Source organism: Orcinus orca, chromosome 2, assembly GCF_937001465.1.
Source record: "Orcinus orca chromosome 2, mOrcOrc1.1, whole genome shotgun sequence".
In the NCBI taxonomy this organism is placed as follows: Eukaryota; Metazoa; Chordata; class Mammalia; order Artiodactyla; family Delphinidae; genus Orcinus; species Orcinus orca.
In genome coordinates this window covers 90,148,131-90,159,201 of record NC_064560.1, presented here as the reverse complement: position 1 = coordinate 90,159,201, position 11,071 = coordinate 90,148,131, and the positions used below count along the sequence as shown (strand labels likewise).

At 39.3% G+C, this 11,071-nt stretch overlaps 1 long non-coding RNA gene across 1 annotated transcript; it reads left to right on the top strand.

Moving 5' to 3' along the window:
- Window positions 1-3,274: 3,274 nt before the first annotated feature.
- LOC125963699 (uncharacterized) lies at window positions 3,275-9,699 on the top strand. Its single transcript, XR_007476064.1, has 3 exons — window positions 3,275-4,677; window positions 4,751-4,810; window positions 5,804-9,699. It is a non-coding gene; the product is annotated as an uncharacterized LOC125963699 (long non-coding RNA).
- Window positions 9,700-11,071: the final 1,372 nt, after the last annotated feature.

Genomic DNA, 11,071 nt, shown 5'->3' with positions numbered 1-11,071 from the left:
TCAGGAAAGGAGTGTCACCGTGTAGCAGTGAGTGCCCAGAGCTGGAAGTACTCCAAAGGAGCTGGAATGGTGGACCTTGCTCCGTTTTAGAGCTCACATCTGATTGCCCACCTTACTCCTGTTGGAAAGAATAGGGAGGAAGGGAAAATGAACAGACAGACTAGTTATGAAGTGCCTACCATGTTTGGGTATCTTACTTGTACTTTCCTGTACGTTGTTTGATTTCCATAACAATTCATCCCTACAGATGAAGAAACGGAACCTAAGGAAGATGACAGGTGTGCCAAGTTTGCACAGCCTGTCAATGGCGAGGCTGGGGTTTGATCCCAGGTCTGTCTAACGTGGCTACATCCATGGCCTCACAATCAGAAGATGCATGTGCCCACAGGCAAATTACTTAGCTTCTCTGAGCTCAAGCTCCCTCATCTGTAAAATGGCATAGTAATAGCTATTTTGCAGGGTGGTATTCACAATCTAGGGAGTTAATGTGTGGACATAGTCAAATCTTTAGCATAGGGTCTGGCCCATGGAAGACCCTGAAGATATGAGAACGAACTATTCAGGCACAAAGTTGGGTATTCTGGCACAATACTTCTGCCAGCAAAGTGATGGCTAGTATTGGGGACACTAGCTGTGTCTTGAAGGCAACAAGCTGAGTGGGGACTTGCCTTAAACTTTGAGACCAAGCAGCTAAGACTGAAGGCTGGACTTGGACTTGGGGGTAGCCAAAAGGAAAGATGGCTGTTGCCTCCCAGACCTGTCCATTCCAACCCCTCCTAACCAAGAATTTCCCACCATCCACTGTGTCAAGACAAAACAATGCGGTCCACAGAGCCCATTCTTCTGTCTGCAGGAAAAGAATAAAACCTCATGTTACCTCACCCAGGCAAGGCAGCAGCCACAAGGAGACACCCTGCCTGAACAGATTGAGAAACCAACAACTCTTTTAGGATCCCTAAGAGAGATAGGACACAGGGTAAACCACTGCCCCCAAGACTAGAGAGACAAACAAGCAGGTACAGAGAATAACAGCTTAATGGAGCAGAGATTCACCAGGCAAAATGACTACAGGAGCCAGTGCTGGGTAGGAAAACCTGAACTGTAATGACGAATTGAGGACCCCATCACGGGGGGACCGCCACAGTATTATGAGATTTACCTCCAGGAGCTTGATCAGGTTCCACAGTAAACAGCAGAGAAAAATCCCCTCAGGCTTCCAGGAGGGGGAGGGGAAAAGGAACCATTCTGAAATATGCCAGAGCACTCTGTTCTTCTTAACACCTGCCCTCAGAAGAAACTAGTTAAGTAGAGTATAACTGACCTGGGGGAAGGGAAAACCCAACTCCAGCCCATTGTAGCCAGCCTGTTCCACCTAAGGGGGAGGGAGTGGGGATGAGAAACACTTGTGAAGCTCACAGTGCAGAGGCAGAGGCTTACTAAGAGACTGAGACCTAATCACAGGACACAGGACAACGGAAAGCTTCCCCTCCTCACCACACTGCCCCCTCCCCCCAACATTACTAAAGGCCCATTTACAGCCATTCCTTCTACCTGGTACACCATGTCCAGCTATCAAGAAAAATTACAAGCCACACCAAAAGGCAAAAATTTGAAGAGATGGAGCAAGCATCAGAACCAGACATGGCAGGAATGTTGGCATTATCAGACTGGGAAGTTAAAATAACATGATTAATATACTAGGGGCTCTAACGAGTAAAGTAATCAGTGTGCAAGAACAGATGGGCTATGTAAGCAGAGAGATGGAAATCCTAAGAAAGAACCAAAAAGAAATGCTAGAGATAGAAAACACTCTTACAGAAATGAAGAATGTCACTGATGGGCGCCTTAGTAGACTGGACACAGTTGAGGAAAGACTCTCTGAGTTTGAGGATATCTCAATAGAATCCTAAAAAGAAAAAGACTGAAAAAAAAAAAAAAAACAGAACAGAATATTCAAGGGCTATGGGGCAACTGCAAAGGGTGTGACACACACAATGGAAATACCAGAAGGAGAAGAAAGAAAGGAACAGAAGAAATATTTGAAACCATGATTGGGAATTTCCCCAAATTAATGTCAGACACCAAACCAAAGATTCAGGAAGCTCAGAGAACACCAAGGAGGATAAATGCCAAAAAACACCCTACACCTGGGCACATAATTTTCAAATTACAGAAAATCAAAGATAAGGAAAAAATCCTGAAAGAAACTATAGGGGAAAAAAATATCTTATCTATAGAGAATCAAAGATAAGAATTACACCCAATGTCTCCTCAGAACCCATGCAAGCAAGACAAGAATGGAGTGAAATATTTAAAGTGTTGAGTGAAAAGAAACCACCAACCTAGAATTCTGTACTGTGTGAAATTATCCTTCAAAACTGAAGGAGAATAAAGGCTTTCTTGGACCAACAGAACAGAGGGAATTTGCTGCCAGTAGATCTGCTTTGCAAGAAATGTTAAAGAAGTTCTTTAGAGAGAATGAAAATAATATAGGTCAGAAATATGATCTACATTAAGAAAGGAAGAACATCAAAGGATTAAGTGAAGGTAAAACAAAAACTTTTATTTTTCTTATTCTTTTAAATTTATTATTTATTGTTAAATACTATTATTACATTTTTCTTATTCTTAATTGATTTAATAGTTTGTTCAAAATAATAATGGCAATAATGTATTTGATTATGATGCATGTATATATACATTTACATATGCTTATAGATGAGTGAAATGGTATATGGGAAGTCTCTGTACCTTCCTCTTAATTTTTCTGTGAACGTAAAACTGTTCCAAAAAAATAGAGTCCTTTAAAAAAAACGTCTATGGTTGGGATGGACATTAGTATTGTTAAAAAAAAAAAAAAAACCAACTTCATAGGTGATTGTAACGTGCAGCCAGGGCTGAGAACCATTATACAAGGAGAATTTCATTTAAAATTACTGATGGATGTTTTTCTTTGATTGATTCCCTTCACAAAATATTATTGAGCTCTTACTAGGTGCTAAGCACTGTGATAAGAGATGGTGAACCAAAAAGACCAGTCTTCTGTTCTCATGTAGATTACAGTCTAAATAAAATAAGTATGCAATTCTTTAATAGTTACTACAGCTAAGAACAGGGCAGCCTGAACTCATCTAGGGGTTAGCAAAGGTGTACCTAAGGAATTGACTTTTTTTTTTTTTTCTTTTCTCATTGCGGTACGCGGGCCTCTCACTGTTGTGGCCTCTCCCGTCGCAGAGCACAGGCTCCGGACGCGCAGGCTCAGTGGCAGCGGCATGTGGGATCTTCCCGGACCGGGGCACGAACCCGTGTCCCCTGCATCGGCAGGCAGACTCTCAACCACTGCTCCACCAGGGAAGCCCTAAAGATGTATATTTATCATCAGAATGGCCATTATCAAAAAATCTAGAAACAATAAATGCTAGAAAGGGTGTTGTGAAAAAGGAACCCTCCTGCAATGTTGGTGGGAATGTAAATTGATACAACCACTATGGAGAACAGTATGGAGAATCCTTAAAAAACTAAAAATAGAATATACCCTGAGAAAACCATAATTCAAAAAGAGACATGTACCACAATGTTCATTGCAGCACAATTTACAATAGCCAGAACATGGAACCAACCTAAATGTCCATAGACAGATGAATGGATAAAGAAGGTGTGGCACATATATACAATGGAATATTAGCCATAAAAAGAAACAAAATAGAGTTATTTGTAGTGAGGTGGATGGACCTAGAGTCTGTCATACAGAGTGAAGTAAGTCAGAAAGAGAAAAAAAATACCGTATGCTAACACATGTATATGGTATCTTAAAAAATGGTACTGATCAACCTAGTGGCAGGGCAGGAATATAGACATAGAGAATGGACTTGAGGACACGGGGTGGGAGGGGGAAGCTGGGGCAAAGTGAGAGTAGCATTGACATATATACACTACCAAATGTAAAATAGCTAGTGGGAAGCAGCAGCATAGCACAGGGAGATCAGCTCGGTGCTTTGCAATGACTTAGAGATGTGGGATAGGGTGGGTGGGAGGGAGGCTCAAGAGGGAGGGGATATAGGGATATATGTATGCATATAGCTGATTCACTTTGTTGTACAACAGAAACTAACACAGTATTGTGAAGCAATTGAACTCCAATAAAGATCTATTTTAATAAAGATGTATAGGGCTTCCCTGGTGGCGCAGTGGTTGAGAATCCACCATATATATATATATACATCTTTAAGAACACTTTTAAAATGATGCCTAGGACCATGGAGCTTATAATGTGATGTGGGATAGTGCCCCTTTCCCAGAAGAGGAATCCATTAAAACCCTACCAGTTCATGTATGGATGTGTCCCGTTCAGCTCTTCTAAGCAGAGGCAAACAGCTTATTTCATGTAGTACAGAGATTGGAGAGGGTTACCTAGGAGCCAGAACTCCCATTACAGAGAGTAAATGAGGATAAAAGGAATATATGGAAAGAGCCCTTCCTTAGTCTGAGTGGTAGAATTTGATATTGGAAAATTCCTGGACTGATAATCAAATCAAAATCCAATGCATTATAGTTAAGTTTTTAGAAACGTCCTGGCTTCACGTATCTTAATGATTATTCTTTCATGTGGTCTAGAACGTTGAAAGAAGACTTCTCTGGATGGCATTCTAATTGTACCAAATTTGAATCAATCACTTTGTAAGTTGAAGTATTCAAAAACGTATATATGACTAACCACATGCTTGACATTAAAGAAATTTTTTTTTTACAGAATGAAATAATGCTGTTTGCAGCAACATGGACAGACCTAGAGATGATCATACTAAGCAAAGTAAGTCACAAAGAGAAAGACAAATACCATATGATATCACTTATATGTGGAATCTAAAATACAACACACATGAACCTATCTATGAAACAGAAACAGACTCACAGACATAGAGAACAGACTTGTGGTTGCCAAAGTGGGGGGAGTGGAGGAGGGAAGTATTGGGAGTTTGGGGTTAGCAGATGCGAACTATTATATATAGGATGGATAAACAACAAGGTCCTACTGTACAGCACAGGGAACTATATTCAATATCCTGTGATAAACCATAATGGAAAAGAATATATATGTATAACTAGATCACTTTGCTGTACAGCAGAAATTAACACAACATTGTAAATCAACTATACTTCAGTAAAATTTAAAAAGAAATTATACCACACTTTAGAAAAAGCACTCCCCTACATATTTTACAAATAGAACTTATGTTTGTAGTTTCTGAGATAATTTTTATATGACTTTGATTATCTTACATATGTCAAAAAGGAATAGAGTTACATCCCACATATAAAGGCTGAGTGGTTTACTCGTGCTACATGGCAGTACTGAGAATGGGACAACCAGATGTGCCGTGCCTCCTGAGGTGATGAAACGTGCAGTGCACAGCAGCACAGAGGCAGTGCCCTTGCCTAAGAAAGAAAAAATCCTGAACCCGAGTCTAATCAACAAGTGGATCCAACATGTTAAACAACATCACAAGGATACAGTCAGTTTAAAGATACCTTTTCATTAAAGAATATCACCACTTTCCAGATTATTGGTATACACTATTGAACTAGTTCCACAGAATTAAAAATTTACACACCCACCATAATGAACAAGAATTCATCTTACTGAAGCTTGACCAGAATTGCTTATTGTATAATTAATTTTAAATACTGTACACTATTTGTATTAGGCAAAATGGCATTTGTTATTACATTAATTTGCATACAGGTGAGGCTAAATGTATTTTTGCCTGTTAGTTATTTTTTCTTTCTTTTTTTTTTTTTTTAGAATCGTCTATATTTTTTGCCTATTGATCTGTTTGATCCTTGATGGTTTTCTTACTTCTACTGGAGGCCTTTATTTGGTAAAGATATTTACCACTTATATTTGTTGCGATCTTTTTCCAGCTTCTAGTTGGTCTTTTAATTTTGTTTATAGTCTCATATAGATTTCAAGCATTTTAATGCTGTTAAATGTGCTGCTACTTTCCTCTGAGTTTCTGACACTGCTCTTAAAATTAGGAAGTTATTTAGGGAGATATGCTGCTTGATCAATAGAACCTGACAGATATGCAACTCTGTTTTTTTCTATTTATGGCTTGATGCTTACATATTTAACTCCTCGATCTACCTACACATTTTTTTGGCGTAAGGTAGGAAAACAGGATCTAACTTATCTTTTTCCCCAAATAAAAAAACCTGTGGCTTGAGTACTATATTGAATAATTCCTATTTTCGTATAATTATTAGTAAGTGAAGTTATAATGTCATCAAGACCCCATGTTCCTTCTTTATTGCTGATCTAGAAAGACCAATTTTGCCAAGACCTGAATTGCTTTGGTCTGGATATATTTTGCTCTATTTTATTGTTTCTTTGAGGTAAAAATGGAGGCTAGCTTTTTCCTCCCTTATATTACTGAATAACAAACAAGAGATCAACTCATTTGCGTTTGATATTAGTGAATATTTTGCCTGTTTCACATTTTGTAATTTAATATCATTTAATTTTCACTGGTAGCAATACGTTTTGATTTCTGTTTGCATACACTAGCTAAAACTAGGAAAGTCAATTGCTTAAATTACTAAAGGTGAAATCCTGACTGATTCTGGCTTTAAAATATACTCCTAAAGGGAAGTTCAAAATTTAAAAAAATCAATTCACAAACAGAGAAAATAAATAACAGGCAGCCTGTCTACTGAATTAAAGGACCACATGAAATAAAGAGAAGGTGAATTTTGTCATGGGAGGAGGGGACAAGAGGGCTGCCTGCCCGAGGACAGAGCCAGAGTGGGGGACGGCCCAGACATTCCAGAGTCGCTGTGAGATCCAGGGAGAACCCAGCAGGTCTGTATTCTGGTATGCTGCTGGAAGATTATCTTTTAATATATTGAAAACCCCATGGTGAAAACATTGTCTGCCTCGGGATACAACACTGGGTTTAAATATACTAAATGATGCCAAAGAAGGAGCATATGCCAAGTGTATATGAGCCTTCCACGACCATTCCTGTATGTCAGAATTGAGCACAGGTCCTGGGAATGAGTAGAAAAATCATCCAGTGAAGACAGAGTTATGTTATCCATTGAATTATTAATACACTGTTAAAATATTTCACTCTTCACACAGCTGACATTTTGAGTTCATTCTTTTACAAATTAGTAAAGAAGCAAGCCAAATTGCTCAAGCTAAGTTATACAAGCTTTTCAAAGGTAAGAGCAGAAAATGTTCAGAAACTGTTCAGTGAGGGCCCACACTAGCTAGACCAGAATGTCTCAATAAATTAAAGCTAAAGGTAAACATGCAGCTTAGTTTACCATGCTTTTGTAATAAATATAAAGTGTTCGTATTGACGTATTTTATGTTCCCGCCCCTCGGGGGAGGAAAAAACCCATAAATGTCTGTCCTTAGAAGCAGAGAGTATCATGGTATCGATATGACCCATCACTAAATGGTAGAGCTAGCCTGGGAAGAAAATGGAAAAGTTTGGAACAACCTATGCTTTCACTGGACATGTAAAACCTCTCCACCTGATGGTGTCATTACCAGCATAATGGAACACTCTTTGACAATGCCTAGGGTCTATTTAAATATTGGACCAAGGTGGAGCTGGCCATGCAGATGTGCAATACAGTACATCTTCAAGTGTCTGCTATGGGTCTGTCCCCAACCACTGCAATTAACTGTTGGGACCCTGTGTGGGTCTCACCTCGTCCATGAGCCTGCAGGGATGGGGCACTAACCCCTGAATATTCCTGCTTCTGGTCTAGCTCCCAACAAGCTCTCCTGTGTACTCACTGAAGAGCATTCCAGAGGGGCCCACAGTTTATAGAGGCGCTGTCTGGAAGGTCTCACAGACATTAATTTATATTGGAAAAAAAGAAAACGAAAACATTTGGGAGAATCATGGCTGCCTTTGTGTACAAAATAAAATTTGTTTTTATTGTTTTGCACTTTAAACAATAGATTCTTTTGCAGCTGAACTTTTCGACCTTGAATTACACTTGAAAAATGAGCACAAACAGATTGTGAAAGATGATTGCGAGGTTGTGGAAAGTACTGATGTCAGAATCAAAAGAACAGAGTTTAAGTTTCTGCTCGTTTAGTTTCTGAATGTGTGATCCTGAGCAAGCCACTTGACCCATATACAAAAGACGTAAACAAAATAGAAGGAAAAGTTAATGTTAAAGAAGATACATGCCAACTTTGGGCTGGCCAAAAAGTTCATTTGGCTTTTCTTCCGTAGGATGGCTCTAGTAGCTCTTAGTTGTCTTTAACTTCATTTGAAACTATTTTGTTAGATTGTATGTGACAGCTGTCATATCAGCGTGCATTTAAAAAAACATCAAAACTGGTGAATTTTTGTGTAGCCATTTTAATACTGAAGATTGAAGAAGAAAAGCAACATTTTTGGCATATTATGCTTTAATATTTCAAGAAAGGTAAAAACACAACTGAAATGCAAAAGATTTGTGCAGTGTATGGAGAAGGTGCTGTGACCGACTGAACATGTCAAAAGCGGTTTGCGAAGTTTCGTGCTGGAGATTTCTCACTGGAGGATGTCCCACAGAGTTGGGTAGACCAGTTGAAGTTGATAGCGATCAAATCGAGACATTAATTGAGAACAATCAATGTTATACCACATGGGAGATAGCTGACATACTGGGAATATGCAAATAAAGCTTTGAAAATCATTTGCACCAGCTTGATTATGTCAATTGCCTTGATGTTTGGGTTCCACATAAGTTAAGCGAAAACAACCTTCTTGACCGTATTTCCTCATGCGATTCTCTACTTAAACATAACGAAAACGTTCTGTTTTTATTTTTTATTTATTTTTTAATTTTAAAAAAATTTTTTTAAAATTTTTTATTTTTTTTGTGGTACGCGAGCCTCTCACTGTTGTGGCCTCTCCCGTTGCGGAGCACAGGCTCCGGACGCGCAGGCTCAGCGGCCATGACTCACGGGCTCAGCCGCTCCACGGCATGTGGGATCTTCCCGGACCGGGGCACGAACCCATGTCCCCTGCATCAGCAGGCGGACTCTCAACTACTGCGCCACCAGGGAAGCCCGAAAACGTTCTGTTTTTAAAACAAATTGTGATGGGCAGTGAAAAGTGGATACTGTACAATAATGTGGAATGGAAGAGATCGTGGGGCAAGCGAGATGAACCACCACGAACCACACCAAAAGCCGGTCTTCATCCAAAGAAGGTGATGTTGTGTGTACGGTGGGATTGGAAGGGAGTCTTCTATTAGGAGCTCCTTCCGGAAAACCAAACAACTAATTCCAACAAGTACTGCTCCCTATTAGATCAACTGAAAGCAGCCCTCGATGAAAAGCGTCCAGAATTAGTCAACAGAAAATGCATAATCTTCCATCAGGATAATGCAAGACGGCATGTTTCTTTGACGACCAGGCAAAAACTGTTACAGCTTGGCTGGAAAGTTCTTATTCATCTGCTGTACTCACCAGACATGGCACCTTCGGATTTCTATTTATTTCAGTCTTTACAAAATTCTCTTAATGGAAAAAATTGCAATTCCCTGGAAGACTCTAAAAGGCACCTGGAACAGTTCTTTGCTCAAAAAGGTGAAAAGTTTTGGGAAGATGGAATTATGAAGTTGCCTGGAAAATGGCAGAAGGTCATGGAACAAAAAGGGTAAATACGTTGTTCAATAAAGTTCTTGGCGAAAATGAAAAATATGTCTTTTATTTTTACTTAAAAACCAAGGGACAGGGACTTCCCTGGCGGTCCAGTGGTTAAGACTTCGCCTTCCAATGCAAGGGGTGCGGGTTCGATCCCTGGTCCGGGAGCTAAGATCTCACATACCTTGCGGCCAAAAAAACCAAAATATAAAACAGAAGCAATATTGTAACAAATTCAATAAAGATTTTTAAAAATGGTCCACATCAAAAAAAAAAAAAAAAAAAACCTAAAACCCCCCCCGCCCAAAATGAAGGAGCTTTTTGGCCAACCCAATACTAACATATTTAACATCCCATATCCTATAAATAATCTTTACAAGATTATTTTCTGTAATAATCAGTAATAATAATTTTCTTGATTTGTTCTTTAGTTTTTTATAACAACTAAGTATTTAAAAAGAATTGATATAGGGCTTCCCTGGTGGTGCAGTGGGTAAGAATCCGCCTGCTCAATGCAGGGGACACGGGTTCGAGCCCTGGTCCGGGAAGATCCCACATACCGTGGAGCAACTAAGCCCGTGCGCCACAACTACTGAGCCTGCACTCTAGAGCCCGCGAGCCATAACTACTGAAGCCCACGCGCCTAGAGCCCGTGCTCCGTGAAAAGAGAAGCCACTGTGATGAGAAGTCCACGCACTGCAACAAAGAGTAGCCCCCGCTCACCACAACTAGAGAAAGCCCACGCACAGCAACGAAGACCCAACGCAGCCAAAACAAAAAAGAATTGATATAAATTTTAAAGATATTTCACATGTGAAGTAAAATTTGCACTTACCAATAAAAAATGTATTTCACAATAGGCACGCTATTTCAGTTTTCAGTAAAAACTCTAAGAGGTCGCAAAGAGTGATGGAATTGAAGTAACTCAGGCTCTGCTTCTTCCCTCATTGCTTAATGTCAAATTTACCATCTAAAGGCATCTAAATGCACCTAAAATCGTATCACAAGCTCTGGAGGCACACACACTACACCAAAGAAAGCTTGAACGATCCTGAATGGTTTGAACTTAATCTCAAAACAAAAGTGCATAGCTGAGTGTGTTGGGGTCAATGCTATAATTGGGAGTTTCCCAAATTAGTCTCCACATAAAGCATAATGCTTACCAAAGTATAAGTGATAAACAAATGTGCTAATGCAAAGCTTACATATGTTCTTAAAACTCGACAATAACTACTATTGTTTAGAACATAGACCAATAACATGTTTTTTCAGGGAAGAGTATTTAAAAAAAAATGTTATTGAAGTATAGTTGATTTACAATGTTGTGTTAATATCTGCTGTACAGCAAAGTGACTCAGTTATACGTGTATATATATATATATATATATATATTCTTTTTCATATTCGTTT